The sequence below is a fragment of the Balaenoptera physalus genome, assembly GCF_965194825.1.
Source record: "Balaenoptera physalus genome assembly, chromosome: 21".
Classification (NCBI taxonomy): domain Eukaryota; kingdom Metazoa; phylum Chordata; class Mammalia; order Artiodactyla; family Balaenopteridae; genus Balaenoptera; species Balaenoptera physalus.
Genome location: NC_138902.1, coordinates 32,984,745 through 33,006,336, shown reverse-complemented (window position 1 = coordinate 33,006,336; position 21,592 = coordinate 32,984,745). Strand labels below are relative to the sequence as shown.

Here is a 21,592-nt window from a genome sequence, read left to right as displayed (position 1 = left end):
TTGATTACTGTAGCTTTGTAGTATAGTCTGAAGTCAGGGAGTCTGATTCCTCCAGCTCCGTTTTTTCCCCTCAAGACTGCTTTGGCTATTCGGGGTCTTTTGTGTCTTCATACAAATTTTAAGATGATTTGTTCTAGTTCCATAAAAAATGCCACTGGTAATTTGATAGGGATTGCGTTGAATCTGTAGATTGCTTTGGGTAGTATAGTCATTTTCACAATATTGATTCTTCCAATCCAAGAACATGGTCTATCTCTCCATCTGTTCGTATCATCTTTAATTTCTTTCATCAGTGTCTTATAGTTTTCTGCATACAGGTCTTTTGTCTCCCTAGGTAGGTTTATTCCTAGGTATTTTATTCTTTTTGTTGCAATGGAAAATGGGAGTGTTTCCATAATTTCTCTTTCAGATTTTTCATCATTAGTGTATAGGAATGCAAGAGATTTCTGTGCATTAATTTTGTATCCTGGAACTTTACCAAATTCATTAATTAGCTCTTGTAGTTTTCTGGTGGCATTTTTAGGATTCTCTATGTATAGTATCATGTCATCTGCAAACAGTGACAGTTTTACTTCTTCTTTTCCAATTTGTATTCCTTTTATTTCTTTTTCTTCTCTGATTGCTGTGGCTAGGACTTCCAAAACTATGTTGAAAAATAGTGGTGAGAGTGGACATCCTTGTCTCATTCCTGATCTTAGAGGAAATGCTTTCATTTTTTCACCATTGAGAATGATGTTTGCTGTGGGTTTGTCATATATGGCTTTTATTATGTTGAGGTAGGTTCCCTCTATGCCCACTTTCTGGAGAGTTTTTATCATAAATGGGTGTTGAATTTTGTCAAAAGCTTTTTCTGCATCTATTGAGATTATCATATGGTTTTTATTCTTCAATTTTTTAATATGGTGTATCACATTGATTGATTTGCATATATTGAAGAATCCTTGCATCCCTGGGATAAATCCCACTTGATTGTGGTGTATGATCCTTTTAATGTGTTGTTGGATTCTGTTTGCTAGTATTTCATTGAGGATTTTTGCATCTATATTCATCAGTGATATTGGTCTGTAATTTTCTTTTTTTGTAGTATCTTTGTCTGGTTTTGGTATCAGGGTGATGGTGGCCTCATAGAATGAGTTTGGGAGTGTTCCTTCCTCTGCAATTTTTTGGAAGAGTTTGAGAAGGATGGGTGTTAGCTCTTCTCTAAATGTTTGATAGAATTCACCTGTAAAGCCATCTGGTCCTGGACTTTTGTTTGTTGGAAGATTTTTAATCACAGTTTCAATTTCATTACTTGTAATTGGTCTGTTCATATTTTCTGTTTCTTCCTGGTTCAGTCTTGGAAGGTTATACCTTTCTAAGAATTTGTCCATTTCTTCCAGGTTGTCCATTTTATTGGCATAGAGTTGCATGTAGTAGTCTCTTAGGATGCTTTGTATTTCTGCGGTGTCTGTTGTAACTTATCCTTTTTCATTTTTAATTTTCTTGATTTGAGTCCTCTCCCTCTTTTTCTTGATGAGTCTGGCTAATGGCTTATCAATTTTGTTTATCTTCTCAAAGAACCACCTTTTAGTTTTATTGATTTTTGCTATTGTTTTCTTTGTTTGTTTCATTTATTTCTGCTCTGATCTTTATGATTTCTTTCCTTCTGCTAACTTTGGGTTTTGTTTGTTCTTCTTTCTCTGGTTCCTTTAGGTGTAAGGTTAGATTGTTTACTTGAGATTTTTCTTGTTTCTTGAGGTAGGCTTGTATAGCTATAAACTTCCCTCTTAGAACTGCTTTTGCTGCATCCCATAGGTTTTGGATCGTCGTGTTTTCATTGTCATTTGTCTCTAGGTATTTTTTGATTTCCTCTTTGATTTTTTCAGTGATCTCTTGGTTATTTAGTAATGTATTGTTTAGCCTCTATGTGTTTGTGTTTTTTACGTTGTTTTCCCTGTAATTCATTTCTATTCTCATAGTGTTGTGGTCAGGAAAGATGCTTGATATGATTTCAGTTTTCTTAACTTTACTGAGGCTTGATTTGTGACCCAAGATGTGATCTGTCCTGGAGAATGTTCCCTGTGCACTTGAGAAGAAAGTGTAATCTGCTGTTTTTGGATGGAATGTCCTATAAATATCAATTAAATCTTTCTTGTCTATTGTGTCATTTAAAGCTTGTGTTTCCTTATTTATTTTCATTTTGGATGATCTGTCCATTGGTGAAAGTGGGGTGTTAAAGTCCCCTACTATGATTGTGTTACTGTTGATTTCCTCTTTTACAGCTGTTAGCAGTTGCCTTATGTATTGAGGTGCTCCTATGTTCGGTGCATATATATTTATAATTGTTATATCTTCTTCTTGGATTGATCCCTTGATCATTATGTAGTGTCCTTCCTTGTCTCTCGTAACATTCTTTATTTTAAAGTCTATTTTATCTGATATGAGTATAGCTACTCCAGGTTTCTTTTGATTTCCATTTGCATAGAATATCTTTTTCCATCCCATCACTTTCAGTCTGCATGTGTCCCTAGGTCTGAAGTGGGTCTCTTGTAGACAGCATATATATGGGTCTTGTTTTTCTCACCATTCAGCAAGCCTGTGTCTTTTGGTTGGAGCATTTAATCCATTCACGTTTAAGGTAATTACTGATATGTATGTTCCTATGACCATTTTCTTAATTGTTTTGGGTTTGTTTTTGTAGGTCCTTTTCTTCTCTTGTGTTTCCCACTTAGAGAAGTTCCTTTAGCATTTGTTGTAGAGCTGGTTTGGTGGTGCTCAGTTCTCTTAGCTTTTGCTTGTCTGTAAAGCTTTTGATTTCTCCATCAAATCTGAATGAGATCCTTGCCGGGTAGAGTAATCTTGGTTGTAGGTTCTTCCCTTTCATCACTTTAAGTATATCACGCCACTCCCTTCTGGCTTGTAGAGTTTCTGCTGAGAAATCAGCTGTTAACCTTATGGGACTTCCCTTGTATGTTATTTGTCATTTTTCCCTTGCTGCTTTCAATAATTTTTCTTTGTCTTTAATTTTTGCCAATTTGATTACTATGTGTCTTGGCGTGTTTCTCCTTGCGTTTATCCTGTATGGGACTCTCTGCACTTTCTGGAGTTGGGTGGGTATTTCCTTTCCCATGTTAGGGAAGTTTTCGACTATAATCTCTTCAAATATTTTCTCGGGTCCTTTCTCTCTCTCTTCTCCTTCTGGGACCCCTATAATGCGAATGTTGTTGAGTTTAATGTTTTCCCTGAGGCCTTTTAGACTGTCTTCATTTCTTTTCATTCTTTTTTCTTTAGTCTGTTCCGAAGCAGTGAATTCCACCATTCTGTCTTCCAGGTCACTTATCCATTCTTCTGCGTCAGTTATTCTGCTATTGATTCCTTCTAGTGTAGTTTTCATTTCAGTTATTGTATTGTTATTGTTCATCTCTGTTGTTCTTTAATTCTTCTAGGTCTTTGTTAAACATTTCTTGCATCTTCTCGATCTTTGCCTCCATTCTTTTTCCGAGGTCCTGGATCATCTTCACTATCATTATTCTGAATTCTTTTTCTGGAAGGTTGCCTATCTCCACTTCATTTAGTTGTTTTACTGGGGTTTTATCTTGTTCCTTCATCTGGTATATAGCCCTCTGCCTTTTCATATTGTCTTTCTGTGAATGTGGTTTTTGTTCCACAGGCTGCAGGATTGTAGTTCTTCTTGCTTCTTCTGTCTGCCCTCTGGTGGATGAGACTAAGAGGCTTGATGGGAGGGAATGGTGGTGGGTAGAGCTGACTGTTGCTCTGGTGGGCAGAGCTCAGTAAAACTTTAATCCACTTGACTGTTGATGGGTGGGGCTGGGTTCCCTCCCTATTGGTTTTTTGGCCTGAGGCAACCCAACACTGGAGCCTACCTGGGCTCTTTGGTGGGGCTAATGACAGACTCTGGGAGGGCTCATGCCAAGGAGTACTTCCCAGAACTTCTGCTGCCAGTGTACTTGTCCCCAAGGTGAGCCACAGCCCCCCCCCCACCGCCTCTGCAGGAGACCCTCCAACACTAGCAGGTAGGTCTGGATCAGTCTCCCCTGGGGTCACTGCTCCTTCCCCTGGGTCCCGATGTGCACACTACTTTGTGTGTGCCCTCCAAGAGTGGAGTCTCTGTTTCCCCCAGTCCTGTCGAACTCCTGCAATCAATTCCCACTAGGCTTCAAAGTCTGATTCTCTAGGAATTCCTCCTCCCGTTGCCGGACCCCCAGGTTGGGAACCTGACGTGGGGCTCAGAACCTTCATTCCAGTGGGTGGACTTCTGTGGTATAAGTGTTCTGCAGTCTGTGAGTCACCCACCCAGCAGTTATGGGATTTGATTTTACTGTGATTGCGCCTCTCCTACCTTCTCATTGTGACTTCTCCTTGTCTTTGGATGTGGGGTATCTTTTTTGGTGAGTTCCACTGTCTTCCTGTCGATGATTGTCCAGCAGCTAGTTGTGATTCTGGTGTTCTCGCAACACGGAGTGAGAGCACATCCTTCTACTCCGCCATCTTGGTTCCTCTGTTGGGAAACTCTTGATCTCTCCTTCAATTCTTTTTTTTTCCATAAATTTATTTATTTATTTATTTTTGGCTGCGTTGGGTCTTTGTTGCTGCAAGCGGGCTTTTCTCTAGTTGTGGCGAGTGGGGGCTACTCTTCGTTGCAGTGCGCAGGCTTTTCATGGTGGTGGCTTCTCTTGTTGTGGAGCATGGGTCTAGGTGTACAGGCTTTAGTAGTTTCGGCTCGTGGGCTCAGTAGTTGTGGCTCACAGGCTCTAGAGCACAGGCTCAGTAGTTGTGGTGCACTGGCGTAGCTGCTCCGCGGCACGTGGGATCTTCCCGGACCAGGGCTCTAACCCGTGTTCCCTGCATTGGCAGGCAGATTCTCAACCACTGCGCCACCAGGGAAGCCCTCTCCTTCAATTCTGAATCATAATCTTGCTGGTAGTGCATTCTTGTTGTACGCTCTTTCCTTTTAGCCCATTGAATATATCCTGTTATTCCTTCCTAGTCTGCTGAAAAGTCAGTTGACAGTCTTATGGGAATACCTTGAACATAACTAGATGCTTTCATTTCACTGCTTCTATGATCCCTCTTTACCTTAATTTTTTGGCACTTTATAACATGTCTTGGTGTGGACCTGTTTGTCTTCATCTTGTTTGGGACTCTGTGTTTCCTGGACCTGGATGTGTGTTTCCTTCCCCAGGTTAGGAAAGTTATCAGTTATTATATCCTCTAATAAGTTCTCTGCCCCTTTCTCTCTTCTCCTCTTTCTGGGACCCCTGTAATGCTCATGTTAATATTCTTGATGTTGTCTCAGAGGTCCCTTTACCTATAGTCTTAATTCTTTTTTCTTCGTGCTATTCAGGTTGGGTGATTTTCACTACTCTGTTTTCCATTTCACTGATGTGTTCCTCTGTATCATATAATATAATGTGGCTTCCCTCGTGTGTGTGTTTGTGTGTGTGTTTTAATCTCATTTATTGTATTTTTCAGCTGTTTGGTTCTTTTTGACATTTTATTACTCTTTGTTGAAATTCTCACTATGTCCATCTATTCTTCTCCTGACTTGGGTGAGCATCTTTATAATCATTACTGTGAACACTTTTTTTTTTCGGGTAGAATGCTTATCCCTGTTTTATTTAGTTCTTTTTCTGATGTCGTGTCTTTTTACTTCATTTGTAACATATTCCTCTATTTCCTTATGTTTCCTAATTCTCTGTGCATTTCTATTCATTAGGTTCAGGTTGTTACATTCCCGGGTCTCAGAGAAGTGGCCTTATATAGGAGATGACTGATAGGGCCCAGCAGCACGTTGTCCTCTGGTCAGCAGAGCCACATGCTCCAGGGGTGTCCCCTGTGTGGGCTGCACACACCTTTCTCTTATGGCAGGGCCAACTCCTGTGGAGAAGCTGGTAGGCAGTGTTGGACCCTGGCCTAAATGGCTGTGAGGCCCTGTGGTATGTGATTGCCATGGGCGTGCTGGTAGCCCAGGCAGCCCTCCGTTATGGGTGGCTGTGTGGTGCTCCAGGTGCACAGGTGGATAGGGTAGGCCCCCAGTGTGTCTAGTTGTGAGGCCTTGTGGTGCAGGAGTGCTGTGGGCATGGTGGTAGATGGGGAGGCCCCTGATTCTAATCAGTTCCAGGGAAGACTCTAAAATGTTGCTTGCCAATGTCTCAGTTCCTAGCGAGAGTCCCAGCTGCCTCTTGCCTTTCCAAGAAGCTCTCTGAGATTAGCAAGTGGGTCTGACCCAGGTGTCTTTCACACTGCTGGCTCTGCACAGGGACTGAGAACGTGTGAGATTTGTGTGTGCCCTGTGAGAGCAAAGTCTCAGTTTTCTTTAACCTCCAGCTTTCCTGAAAGCAAGCCCTGCAGGTTTTCAAAGCCAGACCTGCTGTGTTCTTTTCTTCCCAGGGCAGGAACCCTGGGCTGAGCAGCCTGATGCAGGGCTCAGACCCTTCCCTCCGTGTGGAGGACCTATGCAACTGTGATATCTTCCAGCTGTGCATCACTGTGCTCGAGGTGTGGGTTCCAACTAGACTGTGTTTCCAGTCCTCCTACCTGCCTTGTGGGTTCTCTTTCCTAATATCTTTAGTTGTGGAAAAGTTTCCCTGCTAGTCTTCAGGTCATTCTCAGAGATAATTTCCGTGTAAGTTGTTGTAATTTGGGTGTGTCTGTGGCAGGAGGGGAGCTCAGTATCTTCCTACTTTATTATCTTGATCGCCTCTCAAGAATTCTTTTAAAATATATGCATTTATTACTGTAAACATAACTCTTTGAATTGCATTGTTTTTCCTGTATTCCATACATTTAGGTACTTTGTGTTTCCAATTTTGTTTGCTTTAAGATTTTTTTTTTAATTTCCCTTTTGATTTATTCCTGTATTCACTGGCTATTCAGGAGCTTATTGTTCAATTTCTAAGTGTTCTTGAATTTTCAATTATTCTTTCTAATACTGAATTTCAGTTTCATACCATTGTGGTTGGAAATGATACTTGATATGATTTCAGTATTCTTGGATTTTTGAAGACTTGTTTTGTGACTTAACATATGATGTACCCTAGGAAATGTTCTATGTGTACTTAAGAAGAATGGAAATTTTGCTGCTGTTGAGTGGAATGTACTGTATATGTCTGTTAGGTTCATTTGATATCAAGTGTGTGTTCAAGTTCGGTGTTTCCTGCTTGATATTCTGTCCAGTGATCTATACAGTGTTGAAAGTTGGGTATTGATGTTTCTTACCATTATTTTATTTCTGCATTTTCCCTTCATGTGGGTTAATATTTTCCTTATATGTTGAGAGGCTCCAATGCTGGATACATACATATTTATAATTGTCATAATTTCTTGATGAATTAATCCCTTTATCATTATATGATAACCTTCTTTCCTTTGAGAGGTTTGACTTCAAGTCTTTTTTCCCTGATAATAGACTAGTCAAGCAAGTATCATTTTCACAGAGTATTTTTTTTCCTATCATTCAATTTTATGCTACATATACGGATTTAGAGTTAACATGAATCTCTTTTACACGTTATATTACTGAAGTTTCTTATTCCGTTCAGCCACCCTATGGATTATTTAAATTGAAGTATAGTTGATTTATAATATTACATTAGTCTTAGTACAACATATGGATTTAATATTTTTACAGATCATGCTCCACTTAAAGTTATTACAAAATAATGGCTGTATTTCCCTGTGTTGTACTATATATCCTTGTTTGTTTATTTCAAACATAGGGGCATTGGATTTAGAGAAACAAACTACTGTCTTTCCCTCCCTCCTTCACTCGCCCCACCAGTAACCACTAATTTGTTCTCTGTGAGTATATTTCTATTTTGTTATATACATTCCTTTCTTGCATTTTTTAGATTCCACAGAGAAGTAAGAACATAGAGTATTTGTCTTTCTCTAACTTATTTAAGTAGGTATAAATGTTCTAGGCCTATCCACGTTGTTGCAAGTGGAAGAATTAGATCCTTTTTAATGGCTGAGTAATAGTCTATTGTGTATACATACCACATCTTCATTATCCACTCATCTGTTGATGGACATTTAGTTTGCTTCCATATGTTGGCAATTGTAAATAATGCTGCTATGAACATTGGAATGCATGTATCTTGTCAAATTGCTGTCTTCAATTTCTTTGGACATATACCAAGCAGTGGAATTGTTGGCTAATATGATAGTTCTACTTTTAGCTTTTTTCAGGACCTCCATATTGTTTTCATAGTGGGTGTACCAATTTACAATCCCACCAACAGTGTACTAGGATTCTCTTCTCTCCATGTCATGAACAACATTTCATATTTGTAGACTTTAGAATAATAGCCATGTTGAGAGGTGTGATGTGATGTCTCATTGTGGGTCATTCATTAAATTTAACTTACACATGAAGGTGACAGGCTGGATGTGATCTCCAGGTTTAGTTTGCTAATGCCTGATGTAGGTTAATTCGAGGAGAATTAATACCTTTACAATGTTATTTATTGCTTCATTTTTTCAGGTTGACATTTAATGATCGGTAACAGATTTAAAAATTTTTCTCCCTAAAGCATATCTGAAGTCTGTCGGTTTGTTTCTGTTTTATAAATTAGTTCATTTCCATCATTTTTTAGACTCTACTATAAGTGATATCATAGGATATTTGTCTTTTTCTATGACTACTGCACTTAGAATGAAATAATGCCATTTGCAGCAACAGGGATGGACCTAGAGATGATCATGCTGTTTCATTTCTGAGTAATAATCGATTTTGTCCATGTACCACTTCTTTATCCATTCATCTGTTGATGAACATTTTGGTTGCTTCCATGTCTAGGCTATTGTAAATAGTGCTGCAGTGCATGTTTGGGTTTGGGTGCATTTGTCTTTTCGAATTCTGGTTTTCTGCAGATGTACGCCCAGAAGCAGGACTGCTGGATGATATGGTAGCTCTATTTTTACTTTTTAAAGGCATCTCCATACTGTGCTTTATAGTGGCTGTTACCAGCTTACATCCCACCAACAGCATAGGAGGGTTCCCTTTTCTCCACGTCCTCTCCAGCATTTATGGTTTGTAGACTTTTTGATGATGGCCATTCTGACTGCGTGAGGTGATACTGTGTTGTAGTTTTGATTTGCATGTGTCTAATAATTGGAGATGCTGAGCATCTTTGCATGTGTTTTTTTAAAACACTGTGACAAAAAGTTACAGTTGAAAGTGGCTTCTTGAAAGTCTGAGTATTTTGAATTTTTTTTCGATAACTACCACAGGATATTTGTTAAGGTCAGGTGTCATTTACACCCTGGCAGTCCTTGTTAATATTAAGTACCCATAAGCACATGTTTTGAAGTTGCTGTTGTGGAAATGGGCACAAGCGGTAGGATTTCCTTCATGCCCCTCTCTGGTTACTTGGGTAAGCAGAGCCGCTGTGGAAGATGGGCTCCTGGATTGTAAATTAGTGTGGACTGTGCCAGAACAAACACCCCAAATCTTGTGTTTTGTTACTTCTTGTTTTTTTTTTAAATTTAATTTTTCTTTTTTATTGGAGTAAAGTTGATTTAAAATATTGTGTTCATGGTAGGCATACAAGAATCTTGTTCAGTTATGTATATTCATATGTCTATTCATCTTCATATTTTTTTCCCATATAGGTTATGAGAGTGTTGAGTAGACTTCCCTTTGTTATACAGTAGGTCCTTGTTGATTATCTATTTTATATGTATTAGTGTGTAAATGTTTTTCCCAACCTCCTGATTTATTCCTTCCCCCCAACTTTCTGATTGCATAACCATAAGTTTGTTTTCTAAGTCTGTGAGTCTGTTTCTCTCTTTTATTTTTTTGGGTGCACTGTGAGGTATGCGGGATGTTAGTTCTCCCAATACCAGGCATCGAACCCACGCCCCCTGCAGTGGAAGCTCGGATTCTTAACCATTGGACCACCAGGAAAGTTCCTGTTTCTCTCTTGTAAATTAGTTCATTGGTATCAATTTTAAAATTTCATCTATAAGTGGTATCATATGATATTTGACTTTCCTTTTCTGACTTACTTCACTTAGTATGACTATCTCTAGGTACATCCATGGTGCTGCAAATGGCATTCTTTCATTCTTTTTCATTTCTGAGTAATATTTCACTGTGAACATGCACCACTTCTTCATCCGTCAATGGATATTTTGGTTGCTTCCATGTCTTAGACATTGTAAATTGTGCTGCGGTGCACATATGGGTGCATGTGTGTTTTCCAATTCTGGTTTTCTCTTGTTATACGCCCAGGAGTGGGAATGCTGGATCATATGGTAGCTCTAATTTTACCTTTTAAAGGCACCTCCATACTGTTCTCTATAGTGGCTGTTACCACCTTAGATCCCAACAGCAGCATAGGAGGGTTCCCTTTTTTCTACAACCTCTCAACCATTTATTGTTTGTAGACTTTTCAATGATGGCTATTCTGACTCACGTGAAGTGATCCCTCACTGTAGTTTAGATTTCCATGCCACTAATAATACACGAATTAGAGCATCTTTTCAAGTGCTTTTCTTTTAATCAGTGTGAGTAAAATTTACCTATTGAAATAGGATCTTGAAAGTCTGTTTTGAATTTTTTTTTTGCTTACCTACCCCTGGATATTTCCTGATTGCAGGTGTCATTTACAGCCCTAGAGTCCTTGTGAATATTAAGTACCCATAAGCATTGGTTTTAAAGTTTCAGTTGCAGGAAAGGGCAACAAGGTAGTGAAATTTATTCATACTCAACTTGATTGCTAGGGCAAACAGAGCCTTAGTGGAACTCCTGTTCCTAGGTTGTAAATTAGAGTGGAAAGTGCCAGGACAAATACACAAAACCTTGTGTCACATTACTTCTTGTTTACTTTAATTTTTATTTCTTATCAGAGTAAATTTGATTACAATGTTGTGTTTGTTCTAGGTGTACAGAATCTGGTTCATTCATACATATACATATATCTAATCAGGTTTAGATTCTTTACCATGTTGGTCATTACAGAGTGTTGAGTAGACCTCCCTTGGCATCCAGTAGGTCCTCCTTGATTATATATTTTATATGTATTATTAAATGTATGTTAACCCCAACGTCCTAATTTTTCCATTCCTTTCACCTTTTTCTAAGTCTGTATGGGTCTTTCTCTGTGGGAATATGTTCATGGGTATCAATTTTTAGATAACACCAGTAAATGATATCATCGGATATTTGTCTTTCTCTTTCTGACTTACTTTTACATAGTATGCTTATCTCTAGGCTCATCTGTGGTGCTGCAAAAGGCATCGTTTCATCTTTTCCATGGTTAATATTCCATTGTGTACGTACCACTTTTTCTTTGTCCATTCACTTGTAGATGTACATTTTGGTTGCATCCATGTCTGGCTATTGTAAATATCGCTGCAGTTCACGTTTGGGTGCCTGCATCTTTCTGAATTCTGGTCTTCTCGGGTTATAGGCCCATTAGTGTTTTGGCAGGATCATATGATAGCTCAGCTGTTACCTTTCAAAGGCACCTTCATTCTGTTCTAATTAGTGGCTGTTACCAGTTTACATCCCAGCAACAGCATAGGAGGGTACCCATTCTCGGAAACCCATTCAGCATTTATTGTTTGCAGACATTTTTTTCTGATGGCCATTCAGACTAGTGTGAGGTGATACCTTTTTGTAGTTTAAATTTGCATGTCTCTAATAATTCTTGATGTTGAACATGTTTTCATGTCCTTTTTGAAAAAAAAGAACAACAGTGTGAGCAAATTTACCTCTTGAAATTGTCTTCTCGAGAGTTTGCCCTGTTTTGAATATTAATGTCCATTCCTGACCTCAGGACATTTTTTGAGGGCAGTTGTCATTTAAAGCCCTGCAGTCCTTGTGAATATTAAGTGACCATTAGCACTAGGTTTAAAGCTGCCGTTGCAGGAAATGGCCAGAAGGCGGCAGATTTCTACATTCCCAGTTTTGGTTACAAGGGCAGCAGAGCCTTCCTGGAAGTCGTATTCCTAGGTTGCAATTTAGAGTGGAATGTTCCAGGACAAACCCCCAAAAGCTTATGTCTCCTTACTTATGTTTGTTTTTTAAATTTAATTTATATTTTTTATCAGAGTAAATTTGATTAGAGTGTTGTGATTGTCTGGGTGTACAGGATCTGGTCAATTATTCATACATATATCTGTTCATCTTCGGATCCTGTTACCATGTAGGTTATTACAGAGTGTTGAGTAGACCTCCCTCGGTATTTGGTAGGTGTTTGGTGATTATAAATTTTATATGTATTAGTGATTATATAAATTATATATTTTATATGTTTATATACATATAACATACATTAGTATATGTACATTAACCCCATAATCCTAATTTATCCATCCTCCCACCTTTCATTTTGGTTAAGCATTAGTTTGTTTTATAAGTCTGTGTCTTTTTCTATGGAAATATGTTCATTGATAGCAATCTCAGGATAACATCTATAAATATCATAGGATATGTCATTCCCTTTTGACTTAACATAATATGATTATTTCTAGGCACATCTGTAGTCATGAAAATGGCATTGTTCAGTTTTTTCTGAGGCTAATATTCCATTAGGTATGTGTACCATTTCTTCTTTGTCCATTTGTCTGTTGATGGACATTTTGTTTGCTTCCATGTCTTGGCTATTGTAAATATTGCTGCAGTGCATGTTTGCTTGCCTGTGTCTTTCTGATTCTGGTCTTCTTAGGTTATCGGCCCATTAGTGGATCGACCGGATCATATGGTAGCTCAGTTTTTACCTTTTAAACGCAGCTCCATTGTGTTCTCGTCATTAGCTGTTACCAGGTTACATCCAACCAACAGCATAGTGGGTATGCATTTCTCCACAAACCCTTCAGCATTCATTGTTTGTAGACTTTTTACAGATGGCATTTTGAATGTGGAATGGTGATATCTTTTTGTAGTTTGGATTTGGATTTGACCAGTAATTCCTGATATTGAGCTTTTATCCATGTACTTTTTTTTTTAAATAAAAGTGTGAGTAAAACTTATCTTTTCAAATTTTTTTCTTGAAAAATTTTCCGTGTTTTGAAGTTTTTGGGCCATTACCTACCCCAAGACATTTTTTGAGGGCAGGTGTCATTTACAGCCCTGCAGTTATTGTGAATATTAAGTGACCATTAGCACTGGGTTTAAAGCTGCTGTTGTGGGAAATGGCCATAAGGCGGCAGCACTTCTCCATTCCCAAATCTGGTTACTAGGGCAGCAGAGCCTTCCTGGAAGTGGTGTTCCTAGGCTGTAAATTAGAATGGAATGTGCCAGGAAAACCCGCCGTAAGTTAATGTCTCATTACTTCTTGTTCGTTGTTTTAATTTTTTTAATTGGGGTATTGATTAGAATATTGTTTGTTCTAGGTGTACTCAATCTGGTTCATTTGTACATTATACATATCTATTCATGTACAGATCCTCTTCCCATGTAAATTATTACAGAGTGTTCAGTAGACCTCCCTTGGTATATGGTCGGTCTTTTTGACATATGTATTTAATATGTATTTGTATACATGTGGTAACCCTAATCTTAATTTATCCATTCCTCCCACCTTCCCTTTTAGATAAACTACCTAAGTCTGTGAGCATCTTTGTGGAAATATGTTCATTTGTGTCAGTTGTTAGATAACACCTATAAGTGATATCATAGGATATTTGTCTTTTGCTTTCCGAATTACCTCATGTTCTGTGATTATCTCTAGGCTCATCTATGGTGCTGCCAAGAGCAGTGTTTCATTCTTTTCCGTGGCTAATATTCCATTGTGTACATGGACCACTTCTTCTTTGTCCATTCATCTGCTGATGGACATTTTGGTTGCTTCCATGTCTTGGCTAATGTGAATATTGCTGCAGTGCAGCTTTGCCAGCCTGTATCTTATCGATTCTGGTCTTCTCAGGTGATAGGCCCAGGAGTGGGCCTACCAGATCATATGGTAACTCCATTTTCACTTTTAAACACAGCTCCTTTCTGTTCTCATTATTGGCTGTTACCACTTTACATCTCACTAGCAGCTAGAGGGTACACAGTTCTCTAAATCCCCTTCAGCATTTGTTGTTTGTAGACTTTTTGCTGATGGTCATTCGACTGGTGTGAGTTGAAACCCTTTTGTAGATTAGATTTGTATGAGTCTAATAATTCCTGATGTCCTTTTATCCATTTTCCTTTTTTTTTTTTTTTGAAGAGTGAGTAAAACTTACCTCTTCATACTGTCTTCTTGAAAAATTTGCTCTGTTTTGAATGTTTTTGGCCATTCCCTACCTCAGGACGTTTTTTGAGGGCAGGTGTCCTTTACAGCCCTGAGTCCTTGTGAATATTAAGTGACCATTAGCTGTGGGTTTAAAGCCGCTCTTGCGGGAAACGGCCACAAGGTAGCAGCATTTCTACCTTTCAAACTCTGGGTACTTGGGCAACAGAGGCTTCCTGAAAATTGTGTTAGTAGGCTGCAAATTAGACTGGAATGTGCCAGGGTATACCCTCAAGAGCTTACATCTCCTTATTTCTTGTTTGCTTTTTAAATTTAATTTTTATTTTTTATCAGAGCAAATTTGATAAAAATGTTGTGTTTGTTCTAGGTGTACAGAATCTGGTTCAATATATGTATCTATCTATTCATCTTTGGATCCTTTCCCATGTAGGTTATTACAGAGTGTTGAGTAGACCTCTCTTGGTATTCCATAGGTCTTTGGTGATTATATATTTCATATGTATTAGTATATGTCTGTCAACCCCCATATCCATTCCTCACACCTTTCCATATGGTTAAACATAATTTTGTTTTCTTAATCCATGACTGTTCTTCTCTTGGAAATAAGTTCATGGGTATCAATTTTTAGGTAACAACTATAACTGATATCATAGGATATCTGTCTTTCGGTTTCTTTCTTACTTCTAGTTGTGTGATTAACCGTAGGTCCTTCCATGGTGGTGCAAACGGCACTGTTTCATTCTTTTCCATGGCTAATATTCCACTGTGTACATGGACCACTTCTTCTTTGTGCATTCATCTGTTGATGGACATTTTGGTTGCTTGCAAGTCTTGGCTATGGTAAATATTTCTGCAGTGCAGGATGGCCAGCCTGTGTCTTTTTGATTCTGGTTTTCTCAGGTGATAGGCCCAGCAGTGGGCCTACCAGATCATATGGTAGCTCAATTTTTACCTTTAAACGCACCTCCATTCTGTTCTCAGTACTGGCTGTTACCAGTTTACATCCCACCAACAGCTAGAGGGTATACAGTTCTCTAAAACCCCTTCAGCATTTATTGTTTGTAGACTTTTTTGCTGATGATCATTCTGACTGCTGTAAGGTGAACGTTTTTGTAGATTGGATTTGCATGTCTTTATTAATTCCTGATGTTGAGCATTTTTCCATGCTTTTTTTTAAAAACAAAAAAAAAGAAAAAAAATGTGAGTAAAATATGCCTCTTGAAATTGTCTTCTTAGAGGGTTGCCCTCTTTTGAATTTTTTGGTTGATTTTCCACCCCAGGATTTTTTTGGGGGCAGGTGTCATTTACAGACCTGCAATTACTGTGAGTGTTAAGTGACCATTAGCACTGGGTTTAAAGCTGTTGTTGCAAGAATGGCCACAAGGCTGCAGCATTTCTCCATTCCCAAATCTGGTTCCTAGGGCAACAGAGCCTTCCTGGAAGTCGTGTTCCTAGGTTGTAAATTAGAATGGAATGTGCCAGGAAAAACCCCCATAAGTTTATGTCTCATTACTTCTTGTCATTTTTTTTTTTTTTTTAAAGAGTTTATTTGGAGTTTTTTGTTTTTTGTTTTTTTTTTTTAAAGAGTTTATTTGGAGTTTTTTTTTTTAAATTAATTAATTAATTAATTAATTTAATTTATGGCTGTGTTGGGTCTTCGTTTCTGTGCGAGGGCCTTCTCCAGTTGTGGCAAGTGGGGACCACTCCTCATCGCGGTGCGCGTGCCTCTCACTGTCGCAGCCTCTCTTGTTGTGGAGCACAGGCTCCAGAGGCGCAGGCTCAGTAACTGTGGCTCACGGGCCTAGCTGCTCTGCGGCATGTGGGATCTTCCCAGACCAGGGCTCGAACCCGTGTCCCCTGCATTGACAGGCAGACTCTCAACCACTGCGCCACCAGGGAAGCCCCATTTTTTAAATTTAATTTTTATTTTTTATCACAGCAAATTTGATTACAATGTTTTGTTTGTTCTAGGTGTGCAAGATGTGGTTCTTTTACACATATACATATATCTATTCATCTTCGGATCCATTTCCCATGTAGGTTATGACACAATGTTGAGTAGTCTTCTCTTGGTATTCCGTAGGTCTTTGGTGATTATATATTTCACATGTGTTTGTATAGCTCTGTTAACCCCAATATCCTAATTTATCTAATCCTCACACCTTTCCATTTGGTTAACCATACGTTTGTTTAATGAATCTGTGATTGCCTTTCTCTGTGGAAATGTCTTCATTGGTATCAATCTTTAGGTAACACCTATTAAGTGATATCATAGGATATGTGTCTTTCGCTTTGTGACTTACTTCAAGTTGTGTGAATACCTCTAGACTCATCTATGGTGCTGCAAACGGCATTGTTTCATTTTTTTCCTTGACTAATATTGCATCTGTACATGTACCAGTTCTTCTTTGTCTACTCATCTGTTGATGGACTTTTTGGTTGCTTCCATGACTTGGCTATTGTAATACTGCTGCAGTGCAGTTTTGCCTGCCTGTGTCTTTCCAATTCTGTCTTCTTCGGTTATAGGCCCAGCATATGGTAGCTCAAAGTCTACCTTTTAAGGGCACCTCCATTCTGTTTTCATTAGTGGCTCTTACCAGTTTACGTCCCATTTAGAGCTGAGGGTACGCATCTCTCCACAACCCCTTCGGCACTTAGTGTTTGCAGAATTTTTGCTGATGGTCATTCTGACTGGTGTGAGCTGATACGTTTTTGCAGATTGGATTTGCATGTCTTTAATAATTCCTAATGTTGAGCATTTTTCCAGGCCTTTCTTTTTTCTGTTAAAAAAAAAAAAGAATTGTGAGTAAAATATACCTTTTGAAATTGTCTTCTTGCAAGGTTGCCCTCTTTAAATTTTTTGGTCGATTTTCGACCCCAGGATTTTTTTTGAGGGCAGGTGTCATTTACAGCCCTGCGATCCTTGTGAATATTAAGTAACCATGAGCAGTGGGTTCAAAGCTGGTGTTTCGGGAAACGGCCACTAGGCAGCAGCATTTCTACATTCCCAAATCTGGTTACTAGGGCAACAGAGCCTTCCTGGAAGTTAGGGTTCCTAGGTTGCAAATTAGAGTGGAATGTTCCAGGTCAAACGCCCAAAAGGTTATGTCTCTGTCTCCTTACTTCTTGTGTGTTTTGTTAATTTAATTTTTTTTTTTGCAGTAAATTTGATTAGAGTGTTGTGATTGTCTGGGTGTACAGAATCAGGTCAATTATTCATATATATATATCTGTTCATCTTCGGAACCTGTTCCCATGTAAGTTATTACAGGGTGTTGAGTAGACCTCTCTTGATATTTGGTAGGTGTTTGGTGATTATATATTTTATATGTGTTAGTCATTATATAATTTACATATTTTATATGTTATATGTTTATATATGTATAACATACATTAGTATATGTATGTTAATCCCATAATCCTAATTATTCCATTCCTCCCACCTTTCATTTGGTTAACCATTATTTTGTTTTATAAGTCTGTGAGTGTCTTTTTCTGTGGAAATATATTCATTGGTAGCAATTTTAGGATAACATCTATCAATGATATCATAGGATATTTGTCTTTCCCTTTCGACTTATTTCACATAATATGATTATTTCTAGTCTCATCTGTAGTCATGAAAACCGCAATGTTCATTTTTTTCTGAGTCTAATATTCCATTAGGTACATGTACCACTTCTTCTTTGTCCATTCATCTGTTGATGGACATTTTGTTTGCTTGCATGTCTTGGCTATCATAAATATTGCTGTAGTGCATGTTTGCCTGTCTGTTTCTTTCCGATTCTGGTTGTTAGGTTATAGGCCCATTAGTGGATTGGCCAGATCATATGGTAGCTCAATTTTTACCTTTTAAATGCAGCTCCATTCTGTTCTCATTATTAGCTGTTACCAGTTTACATCCAACCAACAGCATATTCAGTATGCATTTCTCCACCACCCCTTCAGCATTGTTTGTAGACTTTTTACTGATGGCATTTTGTATTATGGGTAGTGATACCTTTTTGTAGTTTGGATTTGCATGCATCTAATAACTCCAAATATTGAGCTTTTATCTATGTCCATTTTCTTTGTTTTTTTTTTTATTAAAAGAGTGAGTGAAACTTATCTCTTCAAATTATTTTTTGAGAAATTTGCCATGTCCTGAATTTTTTTGGCCATTAACTACACCAGGACATTTTTTGAGGGCATGTGTCATTTACAGCCCTGTAGTTATTGTGAATATTGAGGGACCATTAGTACTGGGTTTAAATCTGTTGCAGGAAATGGTCACAAGGCGGCAGCATTTCTACATTCCCAACTCTGGTTGCTAGGGCAACAGAGCCTTCCTGGAAGTCCTGTCTGTAAGTTGTAAATTAGAGTGGAACGTGCCAGGACAAATCCCCAAAAGCTTATATCTCCTTGTTTGTTTTGTTAGTTTAATTTTTATTTTTATCAGAGCAAATTTGATTGCAGTGTTGTGTTCTAGGTGTACAGAATTTGTTTCATTGATACATACATCTTTTCATGTTCGGATCCTGTTCCATGTAGGTTATACAGAATGTTGAGTAGACCTCTCTTGGTATTCCATATGTCTTTGGTGAGTATATATTTTATATATATTAGCATATGTCTGTTAACCCCAATATCCTCATTCATACATTCCTCACACCTTTCCATTTGGTTAACCGTAAGTTTTTTTTCTGAATACATGAGTGTCCTTCTCTGTGGAAATAAGTTCATTAGTATCAATTTTTAGATAACACCTATAAGTGATATCATAGGATATGTGTCTTTCGCTTTCTGACTTGTGTGATTATCACTAGGCTCATCTATGGTGCTGCAAACGGCATTGTTTCATTCTTTTCCGTGGCTAATATTCCATTGTGTACATGGACGACTTCTTCGTCCATTCATCTGTTCATGGACATTTTGGTTGTTTCCATGTCTTGGCTATTGTAAATATTGCTGCAGTACACGATTGCCAGCCTGTGTCTTTTTGATTCTGGTCTTCTCAGGTGACAGGCCCAGTAGTGGGCCTGCCGGATCATATGGTATCTCAATTTTTACCTTTTAAACGCACTGCCATTCTCTTGTCATTATTGGCTCTTACCAGTTTACAACCCACTTAGACCTAGAGGGTACGCTATTCTCCACAGCCCCTTCAGCATCTATTGTTTGTAGACTTTTTGCGATGGTCATTCTGACTGGTGTGAGGTAATACTTTGGGTAGATTGGATTTGCACGTCTCTAAGAATTCCTGATATTGAGCTTTTATCAATATCCTTTTTATTTTTTTAAGATTGAGTAAAACTTACGACTTCAAATTGTCTTCTTGAAAAATTTGCCGTGTTGTGAATTTTTTTGGCCATTCCCTACCCCAGGACATTTTTTGAGGACATGTGTCATTTACACACCTGCAGTCCTTGTGAATATAAGTGACCATTAGCAGTGGGTTTAAAGCTGCTGTCTGAGTAAACGGCCAGAGGGTAGCAGCATTTCTACATTACCAACTCTGGTTACTAGGGCAACAGAACCTTCCTGGATGCTGTGCTTTTAGGTTGCAGATTAGAGTGGAATGTGCCAGGACAAACACCCCTAAGTTTTAGTCTCCTTATTTCTTGTTTGTGTCTTTAATTTTTATTTTTTATCAGAGCAAATTTGATTTAAAAATGTCGTTTGTTCTAGGTGTACATAATCTTGTTCATTTACACATATACATACATCTACTGATCTTTGTATCCTTTTCCATGTAGGTTATTACAGAGTGTTGAGTAGACCTCTCTTGGTATTCGTTAGGTCTTTGGTGATTATTTATTTTATATGTATTAGTATATGTCTGTTAACCCCAGTATCCTAATTTATCCATTCCTCACACCTTTCCATTTAGTTAACCATAATTTGTCTTCTGAATCTGAGATTGGCTTTCTCTATGGAAATATGTTCATTTTTATCAATTTTTAGATAACACAAGTGATATCATAGGACATTTGTCTTTTGCATTCTGACTCATTTCAAGTTGTGTGATTATCTCTAGGTTCGTCTGTGGCACTGCAGATGGCATTGTTTCATTTTTTTTTCATGGCTAATATTCCATTCTGTACATATACCACTTCTTGTTTGTCCATTCATCTGTTCATGGACATTTTTTTTTGCTTCCACGTCTTGGCTATTTAAATATTGATGCAGTGCACATTTGCCTGCCTCTGTCTTTCCGATCTGGTCTTCTTTGGTTATAGACCCAGAAGGTGGCCTGCCGGATCATATGGTAGCTCAATTTTTACCTTGTAAAGCACCTCCATTCTGTTTTCATTAGTGCTGTTACCACTTTACATCCCACCAGCAGCTAGAGGCTACACAGTTCTCTAAAACCCCTTCAGCAATGATTGTTTGTAGACTTTTTGCTGATGTTCATTTGACTGGTGTGAGGTGAAACCTTTTTGTAGGTTGGATTTGCATGTGTCTAATATTCCTTATACTGAGCTTTTAAGCATAACTTTTTTTTTTTAAAGAGTGAGTACAACTTCCCTCTTCATATTGACTTCTTGAAAAATTTGCCATGTGTTGAATTTTCTTAGCTATTCCCTACCTCAGGACATTTTTTGAGAGCAGGTGTCATTTACAGCCCTGTAGTCCTTGTGAATATTAAGTGACCATTAGCTCTGTGTTTAAAGCTGCTGTTGTGGGAAACCGCCACAAGGCGGCAGCATTTCTACGTTCTCAACTCTTGTTACTAGGGCAACAGAGTCTTCCTGGAAGTCGTGTTCCTAGGTTGTAGAGTGGAATGTGCCAGAATAAACGCCCAGAAGTTTGTCTCCTGACTTATTGTTTTTTGTTTTTAATTTTTAATTTTTTATCAGAGTAATTTGATTACAATATTGTTTGTTCTAGGAGTATACAATCTGATTCATTTGTACATATACATTTATCTATTCATGTACAGATCCTCTTCCCATGTAGGTTATTACAGAGTATTGAGTAGACCTCCCATGGTATACGGTCGGTCTTTTTGATATATGTATTTATTATGAATTTGTATACGTATGGTAACCCTAATATTAATTTATCCATTCCTCCCACCTTTCCTTTAGGATTACCATAGTTTGAATTCTAAGTCTGTGAGTGTCTTTCTCTGTGGGAATAGGTTCATTTGTATTAATTTTTAGATAATATCTCTAAACTATATCATAGTATAGTTGTCTTTCTCTTTCTGACTTCACGCAGTGTGATCATCTCTAGGCTGATCTATAGGCCTGCAAAGGCATCGTTTCATTATTTTCCTTGGCTAATATTCATGGTGTTCATGTACCAGTTCTTTGTCCATTCAGCGGTTGATGGACATTTTGGTTGTTTCCACGCCTTGGCTATTTCAAATATTGCTGCAGTGCAGGTTTGCCAGCCTGTGTCTTTTCGATTCTGGTCTTCCC

At 38.2% G+C, this 21,592-nt stretch overlaps 1 protein-coding gene and 1 long non-coding RNA gene across 4 annotated transcripts in view; one reads left to right on the top strand and one right to left on the bottom strand.

The window, feature by feature from the left end:
- Positions 1 to 21,592, top strand: part of LOC309651361 — a 71,216-nt gene that overhangs the window by 45,951 nt on the left and 3,673 nt on the right. The window lies entirely within an intron of this gene.
- The window catches only part of LOC309651345 (uncharacterized protein), a 217,899-nt gene continuing 212,100 nt past the window's right edge, over positions 15,794 to 21,592 (bottom strand). For all 3 annotated transcript variants that reach the window (XR_014258028.1, XR_014258029.1, XR_014258030.1), the window contains one exon: positions 15,794 to 16,966. The gene's annotated coding sequence lies outside the window, so the exon portion shown is untranslated. The remainder of the gene's footprint in view (positions 16,967 to 21,592) is intronic.